Genomic DNA, 17,358 nt, shown 5'->3' on the forward strand with positions numbered 1-17,358 from the left:
AAGTGCAATACAGTTTTTTTCGTTTCATACTGGACAAGCAATCGTTCGAAAACCGCGCTCAAAAAGAAATCTTACACTCGATACTGCCGGAAGCAGAATGATCCATTAGGCCACGCGGATATGCAGAAGTAGCAGCTACACGCCCATAAACAATGCTGCACGAGCAAAAAATGATAAAAAATACACCTTGAAAACTCGACGTCTGTGAAGGAATACAAGGAACCTGCCATTTCCTGATCCGTGATAATGCGCCAAATCCACACGGCCTCACGTATAGGAACGAGCCAGGCGTTCCATCAAACTAATGATGTACCACGCAGCAAGCCCCCCCCCCCCCCCCCCCAAAAAAAAAAAAAAAATCACGTCCGCGACAGGACCCGAACCTGCAATCTCCTGATCCGGAATCAGGCGCCTTATCCATTAGGCCACGCGGACATGCAGCAGGCGCCGCTTCTCCATATCATTAAAGCATTCAAGAAATGAAGCATTTCCCATTAGCCCATAACATGTTGCACTGGAATTGATAACCGGCGCAACATGTTACGGCATAACTCTTTGTTTCATGCGGTATCGGTTAAAGTAAGCTTTCGCGGATGCGCGAGAACAATCTGCTTCAGCGACGAAGAAGAAGTAGAGAAACATAATCTTATTCACTGATGACTTTTGTCCAAGTCGTTTTCAATTGTTTATCACAACTCCTGCATGGTGGAAGAGTCGCTATAAATGTTTTCTTCCTGCGCGGTCCAGTCTAACCTTTCCCACATCACAGTCGTCTTCATTTAAAATTATCCCATATTGACGCTGGAGCGATATGGAGGAAAGCCGAAGCTTTCTTGAAACACGGGATATCTTAAGATCTGACAACGTCCACAAAACCGGAGACTAATTACGAGTATTCAGCGCTATTTAATTTAATGACCAGAACATGCCACGCGTTGCTTGATGAACATTGTTCATTTCAGTAGACATCTCAATGTTCCCAGAGAATCCCCCAGTTCTATTTTCCCACTAAACACTTGAACAATTTAGGACAGGTCATGTCTGTCCACTAATTTTATCGCAACACACATTTGTATTAAGCGACCTAAAAATTCATATCACAGCTTTCGCGTAGTGCTGACAGCCAAACTGTATGCAGCACGCTGGTTATCCATCATACTGAGCCTCTGTGATGGCCTATAGAGGGTTTGACGTTGCGCTTCAAAAGATGAATTTGCGGTATCAAATCCCCGTCACGGTGACTCCATTTCGATTAGAGCAGCTGCAACAAAGGCAGTGTATCGTTCATTTTGTGCACGTTGGATTACTACAGCGTGACTCACATTCAGATCGTGGTTTTTCCCAGAAAAATATCCATCATGCCATGTCCATGCAGCACCCCCTGAAGACGGCGCCCAAATTTCAGCCCTACTATGCATTTCCTTATGTCCCGGGCTGTTTTTCTGGTTTCTGTGACATGAGCGGGTATCTAAGAGACATGAATCATGACACGGGACGCATCTGGCATATTGCGGATCGCCTAGTCGCCATGCGGCTGTTCAGTAAAGTGAAAGAATTCATTTCGTTTTCCCGTGAAAAGTGAACAGCGAAATCCGCTGTGCTGTCACAAATAATTGAAACCCTGATAAAGGGTTCTGCCCCTTTAATATCTCTCAGGATGGCATGCTCCAGAGACACACTGCTCTAAAACTGAGGCCTACGTCAAGCCTCCTTTTGCGGTGTCTAGGACCTCATCTATACAAGTATTGAAATATTGCTTATTCACTCTCGAATTATCACTTCAAGCTTCTAAATAACCTTCCATTCCTTTGCTACGCACCCAGATTTGTTGTACCACCAAGAAAGATGATCAAGGTTGTCAGACTAGTGCTGTTCGTGGAAAAATCAAGGTCCATTAAATAGGTCGCAAAGCTTGGAACAAAAAGAATGCCTATACCTATTGCCAGATAAATCAGTTAATGGTGCACGCTTGAAGCGCGACTAGGTGAGGGGGGGACAAACACTGAAACTAGAAAACCTATGTGAAAAATTATGTTCGAAAATTTGTCATCAAAACACTGTCATACCACTAAATATACGGTTTCAAATATTTTGGTTGTACTAAGAACAACAAATGTTTATTTTTTCCATTTCACGATTTATTCCTTCTTGGTGACCCCTCCCAACCAGTAACCCTGGCGCAAGACTTGGCATAACTGCGCAAGCCAGCTATTTATGTGGAATGGCGTTGTTCACTTCAACGTGGCGGTTTCGTCCGAGCTTTTTTGAAGCGAAGCTTGTATTGGCTCACAAGTTTCGGTGGATGTTGATTGAAAGGTCGCGGGATCAAATCACGGCCAAGCCGGCCGCATTTCGATGGCGGCGAAATGCGAAAACACCCGTGCACTTAGATTTAGGTGCACGTTAAAGAACCCCAGGTGGTCCAAATTTCCGGAGTCCCACACTACCGCATGCCTCATAATAAGATCGTGGTTTTGGGCACGAAAAACCACAAAAAATGTCAGTTTCGCCTGAAAGGCGAAGCATCAATTGCGATAGCAAATTACTAGAGAGCTATAAGGAGTAGGGACACTAGTTTTATCGCCTGCATAAACTTGACACATTCGCTTACTAACTGAATTAACAAGCGTAGTGTCAGCGCGCACAAGCGAACATGAATAGACTCGATGACCGCAGACAACCACTGTAAAAACTGGGGCGTGGGGAAGCGCGGTCGCCGCAGCGAGCGAAGGTTTGTGCGGTCTATCGCTTCAACGGAAACTGAGCGGCGTACGCACAGCGCATACAAAGGTAAGAGCCGTGTGAAGATGGCTTTCAACATACGGTAAGCGCGACAACACCGGCAGCCGGCACAGGCGCAAAGTGCAAGGACGCATTTGTTGGCAGAATAGAAGCCTCCCCCCCTCCCTCCCTCACTTCCGCGCGGCTTTCCCGCTTTGCTCCTTTCGCATGGGAGATTGCATGGCCAGTTACCCTTGCGCCCCGTTACAAGATAAGCATTTGGTGCCGCAGCACAGCGTCGCCCCCGCCCCCTATCTTGCTCCCTCCCTTACCCCCACAGCCTTTCGGTCGATGGAAGTCGCGTTTTCTCTCCGCTGTGCGTTCGCTCTCCGTGAAGGCGCGCGTCCCCCGGGCGCTTTCACTGGCACATACGCCGTGCAGCGACGATTTTATTGCCCTTGGACTTTATACAGAACCTCACGGCGACGGTGACGCCGACGGCAGAAATCCGCTTGAAGTGTCCATGTAAATGGTATCGTAATAAAAAACCCGGCGGCTCCCTCAGTAGAGCAGCTCTTCCAGCTGCGCCGGCGCCGGATCACGTGACGTGAGCGGCCAATCAGGGTCGTCTGGTGTGTCGCGGGGAGGGAAAGGGGGTTGGCGGATGCTCTGCCTGGCTTCCGTCGCGTCAGATCTGTATCGGCGATCTGTTGGGGACCACCGCGTGGTGCGTTCCGCCGAGGTGTCGGCTGCGTTTGGACCAAGGCGCCCCGAACTCGCTCGTCGTCGACGAGTAGATTCTAGCGTGAGGACTAAGCGTCAGCGAAGAGCCGCGAACCCCAGGTTGCGGGAGCACGATGTTGAGGCCGAACGTCAGCGAAGAGCAGCCGAACCCAAGTTGCGGGAGCGCGATTTTGCAGCCAAACGTCAACATCGTCTTGCCCTCCAGGCATCCGACCACGCTGGTGCACGCCTCGGCAACGCTAGCCTCAACTTCCCCGGTGCGACGGCCAGATTCCAACGCGAGTTTCTCAACATGAACTCCAGAGGCCGTTGAAGTGTTTGTGACCGGTTCTGGTTCGAGCAGAACGTTATACTTCCTTCCGAGGAACACCGAAGAAACACACAAACTTCGCTTACCCCCATTTTCCTGTAGGGGAAGTGGTTGGTCATTTTTATTTCCTTGCGTGTTTGTTCAAAGCGTACCGTCCGCTTCACGTTAAACTTTGCATGACCTACCACATGGCATTCATTCGAGAAAGGTGTGAGCGCAGGCTTTTTGTTATCGTGCAAGTTCACGGTGCGGCATCCGGCGCGCTGCCTCTCGTCGTGACGATAAATGCAGAACGCTCCCCGAAGAAAGGACGCGCCTTAATTTGTTCACTTCACTATGCGTAACACAGGCTCTGAGCGTCTGACGGATGCGAAAATTAGTAAATCGAATGTTATAATTCGGGGCAACGCTGTTTTGTCTGATAACTCTTGGATATGAACACATGGTGTCGTAAGGAGTTTCGAATGATTCTGCGAAAAAGTTGGCATATGTGTCTGTACTCAACGACTGTACGTGTGCTGGCCATAATACTTAATACTTTTCATCCATTGAAACATGTGTTTTATTTGGTTAGTTAAATTGGTTGCATTGATCTAGACGGATAAATGCCAATTTGCTTTTAAAACATCTGTGGCACTGTCACTTATTTCCATACTATTCGCTCACCTTTCTGAGGAACATGGTGGAGCAATATCCGTCAATAACAGCCTAATTATGTTCTCAGTGAGACATACGCCTCTCCAGTAGTTTAATGACACCCTGGTTCTTCAGTTGAGTTGAGCAGCACCACGAAATCTTAAAACGTTAAGCTCAGTACACCCCGCATAGGTCTCGTCATTTGTACCATTCCCACATAGCTGGCCGCAGCCTCGAAAGAAAAACTGCTGGCGTAGCAGTCGAAATGCCCGACGTTAAAAAAATTCAAATTCGCGCCAAGCCGAATAAGATTTGACGTCAGTGCCATTTGAGGTTGGGACGTCAATTTTCTTTTTATTTTTTTTCTTTGTGTTGTATTACGTGTTTCGGTGCAAAGGGCAATTTTTGTGAACATCGCCTTCTGTACAAAGAGGTGTCGTCATATACAGGGTGTTTATAGGAAGACTAAGTGATATTTAAATACAGCCCCTTTGAAAGAAAAGGATGGCGCTTTCGGAGACATGCCGTCGGTGGTGACGACCATGGGGCGACGGGGAATACGTGATGATTAGTCATTAATTCACACAAAAGTTTTACTTAGCTTTTTAAGATTTCGTTTCAGGGGGCTCATCGTAAGTGGGAAATTGAAGCGAGGTCTCCCTACACGCTAAACACAACCTTTGGACCAAAAAAAGCCGTTTACCGGCGGAACTGTGGCACCACGAATTTAGGCGATCAGAGCGTGGGAAACGGAAACTTGGCATCGTCAATTTTCGGGGTTCTGGCAGTCCGCTGGCAGCCAGAAGGCAGTCAGCTATTTTCTGTCCTGATAGGAAGTCACGCAGGTTGGGATCCCAAGACAACCCGAAGCCGCCCGAAGTTAGCAAAATCGAACGCCCGGACAGCTGGCCCAGGGATAAACGTAAACTTACTACCAGCATGGCAGCTGCCTGCGACGAGGCGAGCGCGGGCTTCGCCTAGTCGTCCAGTTTATGCGTTGCCAACTTGAAAATATATAGTTGTATTTGGGGTTACGATCACTTTCCTGAGATTTCGCGCGGCTCGGTACAGGACGCGCACTGGGCCAACTTCACTTTTCAGACCCAAACAAACGGCCTGCGACGCGCCCAATGCGAAGACGCGAAATCGCGTGTACCCCGAAAACGATCGCTCGAGGATGCCTGCTCGCAGCGATCACGTCGCCCACCGGCGACATTGATAAGTTCACGTTTTGTCAACATTTGACAAGACGCGAAAAAGCAGGATGTCAGGTATTTCTTATACGCATAAGAATTCGTGCCATCCTGCTTGGGCTTCGATTTCAGAAAGTTTGTTTCGGCTGATGGTACTTTTCTTCTGCCCCTGTGCTGAAGGAACTGGGGCTGCGGCTGGTGCATGAAAATACACGTCGCCTGTGGCCAGTAAAAAGTTTCACACGAAAAACATATTGGTTGATCTTGAGAGCGATAAGCTAATGTACGTGTGGCCTTTAGTCATCCAGGGCAATTTTTATATCAACGCCCTAGTTAGAACACATCGGTTTCAAGATGCCGCCCAATTATACGACGGAGAGAGTGCTGGCTAGCTGTGACGCCTTCTCTAACTACAAGAAAAAGAGATACCACCGCATATGTGCCCGAGATATGGAAATGGATACCACCAGAGGAAATGAACCGAGCGTCAACAACTTGCGCGGAACACGACACACACACACACACATGATCCGCCTATACTATAAACGAAAATTATTTCCAGGCAGGAGCAAACCGATCAACTTCTAGCGACCCCCCGGTTGGGTACTTATTTTACTCCGATTGATCACGGTAAATTTCTTACTCCGAGTGGGTGGATTTTTTTTGTGGTGCATCGGGAGTATTTCATTGGTTTTTTTTTTTTACTCCGGCTGGGCGAAGCTTTTCCGTGGTGCATGGAGAGTGCTCGTTATTTTACTCCGGCTGGGCGGAGTATTTGCGTGATCCAATGGGTGTGTTTTTTGTGACGTTTACTCGGGCTAGGCGGAGTGTTTGCGTGATGCATTGAGAGTATTTTTCGTTTTTGTTTTTTGTTTTTTTACTCCGGCTGCGCGCAGAATTTGCGTGGTGTAGTGGGAATATCTTTAGTCACGTCTACTCCGGCTGGGCGGAGTTTTCGCGGAATGCATTGGCAGTACTTTTTTTGTTGTTTCGCTCCACCTGGCCGGAGTTTTTGCATAGTGCAATGGGACCATTTTTTGTTTTCTTTTACTTTGGCTGATTGAGTTTTTGTATGGTGCCATTCGGAGTATGTGCCATTTCTTTTACTCCGCCTGGCCGGAGCATTTACGTGGTGGACTGGGAATATTTTTTTTCCTTTGCTTTGGCTGGCAGGTGTTTTCGAGTGGTGCATTGGGACTATTTTAATTATGCTTCGTGCTCCGTGCAGAATCTGCAGGAGCCATTGGGAATAGTTTGCATTGGCCACTGGGAGTATATTTATCTTCACAAGCACACTTAAAAACCAGAAGGTGTGTTAAAATCTATATCGCGACTCACATACTACACATGCAAGGTGTACAAACAATGGGCCAATCGCGACAGCCGCGTGCTACGGCAGAAAGGCCAAATATTTCTTTTTTTATATCATGCTATCACAGAAACACATATTACCATAGGAAAAATGAAACAGTGTTCAATATGTCACACTTATTAAAACACATACAGTCAACTAAAATATTCACTTGACTTAAACAATAAGAGGGTGAAATATATACCAAAGCAAGCAAAAAAAGGAACTGATAAGAAACACTACACACAAATTGCATGTACTATTGACCCAAGAAGTTTACGGACGATGGGATCTCAGAAAACGCTAGATATTCGAGCAGCCTTTAAAAGTAGCCAGTAATACCGTACATCACAATGTTGTTCGCATGTACCAGTTGAAGCTGGAAATGGGAATACCAGGCTGCGTTTTGAGGCTGCGGAGATATTCAGCTTTTTGTTAGATTCTTGGTCGATAGTGCATGTCACTGAAATCAAATAATGCAAATCAACTTTGGTAGCAAGTAATTATTGAGTATTTCTTTTACATCTCTTCAGGACTGGTTATATTTGAAGGCTGCAGTTATTAAAATTGACTAAACTAAAGCATTCAAAAGGAAAAATGCAAAATATGTACAGAAGCAAGAAAAAGGATTAAGTGTCATTTTGCATAAAAAACAGACGTTTGACCGACGTATGTGTTGTGTCCTGTTCTGCTCGGGCCCGTCACATCTCCGATGCAACTGGCTAGTGCTCCAGAGTGGTTTCAGAGAACACGCTGCACAGCGGGTGACCCTTTTTCCCGGGGGCCCAAGAACAACTCGGTTTTCCCTCGGCCCTCAATTGGACTACTCCCTCCGATGGTGCCCGACAAAATAGTGTAACTCTTTTTGGACTATCAATAAGGCGCACGACTATGCTACGCAACACTTTTGGCAAACAGTTGTTACGCACTGGCTTCCAAGCCAGGTACCAGAATTTAACGACTAATCTTGGTTCGGATGTATAAATTTTTTGTTATAGCTAACATAGATCCACCTTTGAAAAGAACCAACCAGGAATAAAAAGGTGGGAAACAGACCTTCGGCAGTCTGCAGCCATGTGCAGCCAAGCACTTCAGCGGCCATTGACTACGATGACATCGTAGTGGCACTCCAGAAACACTACGACCCCCTGACCATCAGAAGTCAACAGCCGAGCTCGTTTCCCGTTGGAACATACTAGACAGCGAAACAGTGAGCGCCTGCCTTGCGACTCTCAAGAAGCTTGCTGCAGACGGCAATTTCGAGGAGTTGCCCTCGAGCAGATAAGCAACTGATTTGAAAGAAAGTGTGGCTAACGTATCTGCTAACGCCACGATGCTCCCCTTGAATGTCATGTTGCAGGACCGATTTTGCACAGACTACGTGACGAAGGCCTGCAGTAGCGCCTGTTAAGAGAGACAGATCTAACTCTCACCAGCACATATGACATCGACATACGAGACGAGAGCACTGGTCATCAGCAGAGGAACATTCAACGAAACGCTGAGCCTATGCGTCAGACCAGTCTGCAGGTATGCAGCTACTACTAGGTAAAAGGCAAGTACAAAAGCACAGTGCTGTCAGTGATGCGATGACCAGCATTAGCCAGAGGAATTTCCAGCAGACAGCAATTTGCAATTTTTCCCGCAAACATGGGACACATTGAAAAAGCGTTCATCCCCACCACGAAGTGTAAGATGGGCTGATCGCGGACTACACACCATCACAATGACAACTCCCCAGAGTGCCAGACATGACATTAGCAATATCGCCACTTTACGCCTTGAACAATGTGGTAGACCTCAATGCTAAACCGAAGATTTTACAGAAATAACTGTGCAGTATGCCAGGTCAAGTTTGAGGTGGACTCTGGAATTGCATGCACGTTCTTCAGAGAGAACACTTTTTGTGCTACCTAGCGCAACAATGCGTCAGCTCTCCGTCAAGATTCATGCAATTGAGAATGTGGTCCAGACATTCCCTGCCACAAATGTGCTGTGGCACTGTAGACGTCTTCTGCAACGGTCAGACCCATCAGCTGCCCTTGCTTATCGTGCAAGGCTCTGGATAAAGTTTGCTAGACAGAAACTGGTTCACCCCACTCTGAGCAATGATTTCTGGGATACACAAAACACTCGGATTCCCAGCAGTGCGACAGCGACAAGAGATTGGACGCAGTGTTCTCGGAAAAAATTCCTGGGAAATATCCTCCTGCCACCCTGGAACTTGAGCAAGATGCAGCACTCAAATTTCTCAAGCCCAGGCCAATACCCTTTGGCTTGTGAATATCGGTCAGAAAGGAGCTTGATCTACTGCAGGAACAACGCATCATCAAGCCGACTCAACATTCGGAATAAACTACACCACTTATTGCCGTCTGAAATAACGAAGCCCTACGTCCCTGCGGACACCACCGGAGTACCGTCAATCTAGTGGTGAAAGCATCCTCGCCCCTGCTGCCCACACCCGAAGGATCCTTCAGCACGGTTCATGGTGGAACAGCCTTCAATACTTTGGACTTTGCCCAGGACTACTAGTGGTTGAAGGTGGTTGAACGAACTTGTGAATTACTATCAGCACCATCAAGGGCCTCTACAAGGTCAACAGACTGGCATTTGGCATAGCTTCGCCCCTTTGCCTTCCGTCTCCTCCCGTGTCCTCTTACTGCTGCTAGGCGGCTTGTCGGCCTCCATGCTTTCTTCCTCTTCTACAGATGGTACTTAATTTTTTCGCTCAGGCTTCTTGACGTCTTGAACGCCGCTCTCTGATGCCGAAGTTCTCGTTTCATAAACAGAGGCTTTCTTGCCTTTGCTGTATGGGGCAGTGCTTACTGGGTGCAGCTGAAGGGACGTCGATTTGGGTGCTTGTTCATGCCGACGTCCACCAGCAACCTCCTCGGCCTCAGCCTCGTCCATGTGGTGCTCCGAAAGGTCCTCGATCCCCACGGGCCCTGCGACGCTTACATACATCCTCGAGCATCTACTCTCATCGTGTCCAAAGAGCCTACACACAGCGCAATGTGGGACACGACATTCTCTACGGATGTGACCCGTACCATGGCAGCGTAGACATAGCGTCGCCCTCCCCCGCACGACAACAAGTGCGCCGTCCTCGGCAGTCTGAAGTTGATGTGGAAGGTCGTCCACCGCGATGCCCGGTTTTAGCTTGAGGTTCACCATACATTTTGAAGAACCCTTATCTGTACAGCCTTGTAGTCGCCACCACTCTCGCACTATCGCATTCACCTTGCCATAGGGGGCCAAGGTCATTCGCACGTCATCTTCATGGACGTTGTACAGCAGCCAATAAATCTTCAATGGCGTATCCTGGTGACATTGGTCGAGTACCATGCCACGGCGATTCTTGACTCCTATATCGCCGTCAGCGAACACATTTTCTTGACCTCAGCATTCATCAGTGTAAATGCGCAAACGTGATTCATTTGGTATGCCCCCAAGGTGACAAACTCGGGGAGCATAGCCAAACGAATAAGTGCGTCCCTGAAATTCTCGACGTGCTTTGAGCGGGCCTTGATGTCCGCGTGCAAAAAAAAAAAACATTATGCAGTGCTGCATCACCTCATGACTTGCGTCGTTTCTTCAAAAATCCTATTACCGCGGCCATGCTCGCCCACAACACGTTTTTGCTTGAGCGAAGCTCGACGCGGCCGCAAGAGGAATCGACTACACCACGTGCCCATTAGGCCACGCGGAGACGCAGAAGTAGCAGCTGCAAGCCCATAAAAAAGAATGCTTCACGAGTGTGTATATAAAAAAAATCCCACTTCCGCGACACCACTCCAACCTGCAATCTCCTGATACGGAATCAGGCGCCTTATCCATTAGGCCAGGCGGACTTTTTTTATCTTTATTGCCTGGCTTTGACACACAACATTTCACCAAAATAACAGTCGCAATAAGAACACACTGGCTACAATGTACATTAGGTGAAGGCGTACTCTACCATCATCCTGCTATCTGCGTGTAATTAGAATTCGCGCAAATCCACCAGCAGCTCTATTCTTGAGAGCCACTAGGGAGGTTAGCTAACGCTTTATGGATTCCAACAAACCAGTGCATGCTCTCACGAAAATTAATTCGTACAGGCCGTGCATCCTTGTCAACGTAATATCCTGTCATTCTTTACCGCCAATTACAGCGGATGCGCATAAGCATATTTAATGAAAAGGCAAACCATCCTCGTTATCTACGCTTAAGTACCTAATGCCACACTGGTCAAGTGGAAATTTTTTCCGCAGTGTTCTTTGTAATACATCCCAAAATTAAATCCCGTCCAAAAAGTGTAAAAAAATATGATCGATCGTCTCTGGCTGCTTGCAAATTAAACAGTGCGATCCCCACTCTAAAAATAATTCCTTTCCCTCCCAAAACTTTTTAACTGTTCCGGTGTGTAATTTAAAAAAAGAAACATTTTGTTCCTGGCGGCACCTGCCTTTTCCTTCACTCATTAAAACAACGCTGCTTGAAACTTCCAATGTACAAGGACCTGTACAAGGGCACCGCGAAAACAATGTCACACAAAGTGCAATACAGTTTTTTTTTCGTTTCATATTGGACAGGTAATCGTTCGAAAACCGCGCTGAAAGAAATCTTACACTCGATACTGCCGGAAGCAGAAGGATCCATTAGGCCACGCGGATATGCAGAAGTAGCAGCTACACGCCCATAAACAATGTTGCACGAGCAAAAAAAGAAAAAAAAATACACCTTGAAAACTCGACGTCCGTGAAGGATTAAAAGGAACCTGCCATTTCCTGATCCGTGATAATGCGGCAAAATCACACGGCCTCACGTATAGGAGCCACCAGGCATTCCATAAAACTAATGATGTACCACGCAGCAAAAAAAAAAAAAAAAAAATCACGTCCGCGACAGGACTCGAACCTGCAATCTCCTGATCCGGAATCAGGCGCCTTATCCATTAGGCCACGCGGACATGCTGAAGGCAAGCCTCTCCTAATCATTAAAGCATTCAAGAAATGAAGGTTTTCCGATTAGCCCAACACATGTTGCACGGAAATTGATAACCGGCGCAACATGTTACGGCGTAATTCTTTTGTTTCATGCGGTATCGGTTAAAGTAAGCTTTCGCGGATGCGCGAGAACAATCTGCTTCAGCGACGAAGAAGTAGAGAAACATAATCTTATTCACTGATGACGTTTGTGCAAGTCGTTTTCGTTTGTTTATCGCAACTCCTCCGTGGTGGAATAGTTGCTATAAATGTTTTCTTCCTGCGCGTTCCAGTCTAACCTTTCCCTCCTCACAGTAGTCTTCATTTAAAATTACCCCATAATGACGCTGGAGCGATATGGAGGAAAGCCGAAGCTTTCTTGAAACACGGGATATCTTAAGATCTGACAACATCCACAAAACCGGAGACTAATTACGAGTATTCAGCGCCATTTAATTTAATGGCCAGAACATGCCACGCGTTGCTTGATGAACATTGTTCACTTCAGTAGACATTTCAATGTTCCCAGACAATCCCCCAGTTCTATTTTCCCACTAAACACTTGAACAATATTAGGACAGAAGGTCTTGTCTGTCCACTAATTTTATCGCAACACACATTTGTATTAAGCGACCTAAAAATTCATATCACAGCTTTCGCGTAGTGCTGACAGCCAAACTGTATGCAGCACGCTGGTTATCCATCATACTGAGCCTCTGTGGTGGCCTATAGAGGGTTTGACGTTGCGCTTCAAAAGATGAATTTGCGGTATCAAATCCCCGTCACGGTGACTGCATTTCGATTAGAGCAGCTGCAACAAAGGCAGTGTATCGTTCATTTTGTGCACGTTGGATTACTACAGCGTGACTCACATTCAGATCGTGGTTTTTCCCAGAAAAATATCCATCATGCCATGTCCATGCAGCACCCCCTGAATACGGCGCCCTAATTTCAGCCCTACTATGCATTTCCTTATGTCCCGGGCTGTTTTTCTGGTTTCTGTGACATGAGCGGGTATCTAAGGGACATGAATCATGACACGGGACGCATCTGGCATATTTCGGATCGCCTAGTCGACATGCGGCTATTCAGTCAAATGAAAGAATTCGTTTCGTTTTAATGCGAAAAGTGAACAGTGAACTCCGCAGTGCTGTCACAAATAATTGAAACCCTGCGAAAGGCTTTCCCCCCCCCCCCTTTAATATCTCTCAGGATGGCATACTCCAGAGGCACACTGCTCTAAAACTGAGGCCTACGTCAAGCCTCCTTTTGTGGTGTCTAGGACCTCAGCTATACAAGTATTGAAATATTGCTTCTTCGCTCTCGTATTATCACTTCAAGCTTCTGAATAACCTTCCATTCCTTTCCTACGCACCCAGATTTGTTGTACCATCAAGAAGGATGATCAAAGTTGTCAGACTAGTGCTCTTCGTGGAAAAGTCAAGGTCCATTAAATAGGTCGCGAAGCTTGGAACAAAAAGAATGCCTATACCTATTGCCACATATATCAGTTAATGGTGCACGATTGAAGCGCGACTAGGTGAGGGGGGGACAAACACTGAAACTAGAAAACCTATGTGAAAAATTATGTTCGAAAATTTGTCATCAAAACACTGTCATACCACTAAATATACGGTTTCAAATATTTTGGTTGTACTAAGAACAACAAATGTTTATTTTTCCATTTCACGAATTATTCCTTTCTGGTGACCACTACCAACCAGTAACTCTGGCGCAAGACTTGGCAAGACTGCGCAAGCCAACTATTTTTGCGGAATGGCGTTGCTCACTTCAACGCGCCGGTTTCGTTCGAGCTTTCTTCAAGCGAAGCTTGTATTGGCTCAGAAGTTTCGGTGGCGTTGTCGTGGTCACTCAAAAACACCCCGGCTGCTCCCACACTAGAGCAGCTTTTCCAGCTACGCCGGTGCCGGATCACGTCACGTGAGAGGCTAGTCAGGGTCGTCTGGTGTGTCGTGGGGATGGAAAGGGGGTTGGCACGCGCTCCGCCCGGCTTCCGACGCCTCAGATCGGTCTCGGTGACCTGTTGGGAACCAGCGCGTGGTGCATTTCGCCGAGGTGGCATCTGCGTTTGAGCAACGACGCCACGAAATCGCCCGTCCTCCACGAGCCCATTCTAGCGTGAGGGCTTCCGAAGCCCAGGCGAAGCGTCAGAGAACAGTCGATTACCCCGATTTGCAGGAGCGCGATGTTGAAGCCAAACGTCAGCGAAGAGCCGCCGACCCCGAGTTGCGGGAGCGCGATTTTGAGGCCAAACGTCAACATCGTCTTGCCCTTCAGGAACCCGATAACGGTGTTGCACGCCTCGACAACGCTAGCATCAACTTCCCCGGTGCGACGGCCAGATTTCAACGCGAGTTTCTCAACCGGAACTTCAGAGGCAGTTGAAGTGTGTGTGACCGGTTGTGGTTTGAGCACAACGTGATACTTCGTTCCGAGGAACTCCGAAGAAACACACAAGCTTCACTTACCCCCATTTTCCGGTAAGCGAAGGGGATGGCCATTTTTTATTTCCTTGCGTGTTTGTTCAAAGTGTAGCGTCCGCTTCCCATTAAACTTTGCGTGACCTAGCGCACGGCATTCATTCGCGAAAGGGGTGAGTACAGGATTTTTGTTATCGTGCAAGTTCACGGCTGCGCAATCCGACGCGCTGCCTCTCGTCGTGACGATAAATGCAGAACGCTCCCCGAAGAAACGAAGCGCTATGTTCACATCACTATGCGTAACACAGGCTCTGAGTGTCCGACGGACAGGAGAATTAGTAAGTCGAATGTTCTTTAAAATATAATGCGGGGCAATGTTGGCTTGTCTGATAACTCTTGGATATAATACATGGTGTCGCACGGAATTTCGAATGATTCTGTGAAAAGGATTGGCATATGTGTCTGTACTTAACGACTGTACGTGTGCTGGCCATAATACTTTTTATCCATTGAAACATGTGTTTAATTTGGTCAGTTAGATTGGTTGCATTCATCTAGACGGATAATAGTGAAGTTGCTTTTAAAACCTCCGTGGCACTGTCATTTATTTCCATACTATTCGCTCACCTTCCTAAGGAACCTGCCGGAGCAATTGCGTCTATAACAGCCTAATTATGTTCACAGTGAGACATACGCCACTCCAGTAGTTTAATGACACGCTGGCGCTTCAGTTCAGTTGAGCAGCACCACGAAACCTTAAACGTTAAGCTCAGTACACCCCGCATAAGTCTCGTCATTTGTACCATTCCCACATAGCTCGCCGCAGCCTCAAAAGAAAAACTGCTGGCGTAGCAGTCGAAATGCCGGACACTAAAAAAATTCACGCATTCGCGCCAAGCCGCATAAGATTTAACGTCACCGCCATTTGCGGTTGGGACGTCAATTTTCTTTTTCTTTTTTCTTAGTGCTGTATTACGTGTTTCGGTGCAAGCCAAGGGCAATTTTTGTGAACATCGCCCTCTGTACAAAGAGGTGTCGTCCTATACAGGGTGTTTATAGGAAGACTAAGATTTACTTAAATACAGCCCCTTTGAAATAAAAGGACGGCTCTTTCGGAGACATGCCATCAGTGGTGACGACCATGGGGCGACGGGTAATACGTGATAATTAGTCACTAATTGACACATTATTTAGCTTTTAATATTTCGTTTCAGCGGGGTCATCGTAATTGGGAAATTGAAGCGAGGTCTCCGTACACGCTATACCAACTTTTGAAGCACGAAAAAGGTGATTACCGGCGGAACTGTGGCACCACGAATTTAGATCATCAGAGCGTGCCAAACCTAAACTTGGCATCGTCGATTTTCGGAGTTCTGGCAACCCTCTGGCAGCCAGACGGCAGTCAGCTAGTTTCTGTCCTGATAAGAAGTCACGTGGGTTGGGATCCGAAGACAACCCGAAGCTGTCCGAAGTTAGCAAAATCGAACTCCCGGACAGCTGGCCTAGGGATAAACGTAAATATACTACCAGCATGGCAGCTGCCTGCGACGAGGCGGGCGCGCTCTCGGCATAGTCGGCCCGTTTATGCGTTGCCAACGTGATAATATATAGTTGCATTCGGGGAAACGATCACTTTCGTGAGATGTCGCGCGACTTGGTACAGGAGGCGCACTGTGCCAACTTCACTTTTGAGAGCGAAACAAACGGCCTGCGACGCGTACAATGCGAAGACGCGAAATCACGCGTACCCCGAAAACGATCGCTCGAGGATGCCTGCTCGCAGCGATCACGTCGCCCACCGGCGACATTGATGAATTCATGTTTTGTCATTATTTGACAAGACACGAAAAATCAGGATATGAGGTATTTCTTATACGCATAAGATTTCGTGCCAACCTGCTTGGGCTTCGCTTGAAGTTGTCCCAAAAGAATACTGCATACCAGCAGTATGTGGTCGCGGGCATGCAGAAGTAGCAGCTGCAAGTCCATAAACAGGAATGCTGCATGAGTAAAAAAAAATGTTCGGCTCTTACACCCTGTGGAGACGGTTGACCAGCAAAGCTGTAAAGGGGCGGCCATGGTGTTTACCTTACGGTTATCACGCGGGTATATTAAAGTGTTTCTGAACAGTGTTAGCAATTATGTGTCACCTTACGCGCCCCTTTATGCCGAGCAATGAAGACACAGACACGTTGGGCGTTGGCAGCACGGCTGCGGCGGTTGGACTCCCGGCGCTGTTCTTCGTACGCGAGCTGTCCCACGAGAGAACGCACGACACTTAAATATCATTGCGATGTCGGAGAGAATGACGCGCGCGCGCACCGCTGCGAGAGAGGAAACACGTCACCGAGCGCGCAGCCAAATGCGCGCCAGCCGTTCCCTCTCCCCTTTGCATCCCCACACTTGACGCGTGCGCACTCCCTGCAGGCGGCGCTACGTCACACCCAGGCTGCGAAAGACCTAGACATTCCCTCTGCTGTTGCGTCTAATTCCGCCCCAATTATTATTATTTTTTTGTCGCGCATGCATACTGGTGCCTTCGGAGGGCCCTCCTGGGCACGGGTGGATGTTTCGCCTAGGCATATACGGCATCGCTGTAATAAATAAGTAAAAAAAAACAGTCATGTCCGCGACAGGACTCGAACCTGCAATCTCCTGATCCGGAATCAGGCGCCTTATCCATTAGGCCACGCGGACATGCAGAAGTGGGCATGGAAGAACAGCAAATATGCAGACTCCTGACAGGCCTTTTCGATTCTTGGTGCAGATACTGATTATCATTACCACGTGGAATGAATCATCCGGTGCTGCCTCCGTACAGCTGCTCCAGCTCGCACCGATGGAGAGTGCGAGCATAAGTTGCCTGACGTCACTCCTGGATGGCCATCCTCAGTTCCACGCAACGCAGCGCGGCCTTCCTGGAGCACCATCTTGAGCTCACTTGGACAAAGCCATCGGCATCGACAGATGCATGCCCGGCGCGCTGTTACAG

At 47.8% G+C, this 17,358-nt stretch overlaps 3 non-coding genes across 3 annotated transcripts; all 3 read right to left on the bottom strand.

Moving 5' to 3' along the window:
• Nucleotides 1-362: 362 nt before the first annotated feature.
• On the bottom strand, nucleotides 363-435 carry Trnar-ccg (transfer RNA arginine (anticodon CCG)). Its single transcript has one exon. It is a non-coding gene; the product is annotated as a tRNA-Arg (tRNA).
• Nucleotides 436-11,836: 11,401 nt separating this feature from the next.
• On the bottom strand, nucleotides 11,837-11,909 carry Trnar-ccg (transfer RNA arginine (anticodon CCG)). Its single transcript has one exon. It is a non-coding gene; the product is annotated as a tRNA-Arg (tRNA).
• A 5,081-nt stretch (nucleotides 11,910-16,990) lies between these two features.
• Nucleotides 16,991-17,063, bottom strand: Trnar-ccg (transfer RNA arginine (anticodon CCG)). Its single transcript has one exon. It is a non-coding gene; the product is annotated as a tRNA-Arg (tRNA).
• Between the last annotated feature and the right edge of the window lie 295 nt (nucleotides 17,064-17,358).

The sequence above is a fragment of the Dermacentor silvarum genome, chromosome 1 (assembly GCF_013339745.2).
Source record: "Dermacentor silvarum isolate Dsil-2018 chromosome 1, BIME_Dsil_1.4, whole genome shotgun sequence".
Classification (NCBI taxonomy): domain Eukaryota; kingdom Metazoa; phylum Arthropoda; class Arachnida; order Ixodida; family Ixodidae; genus Dermacentor; species Dermacentor silvarum.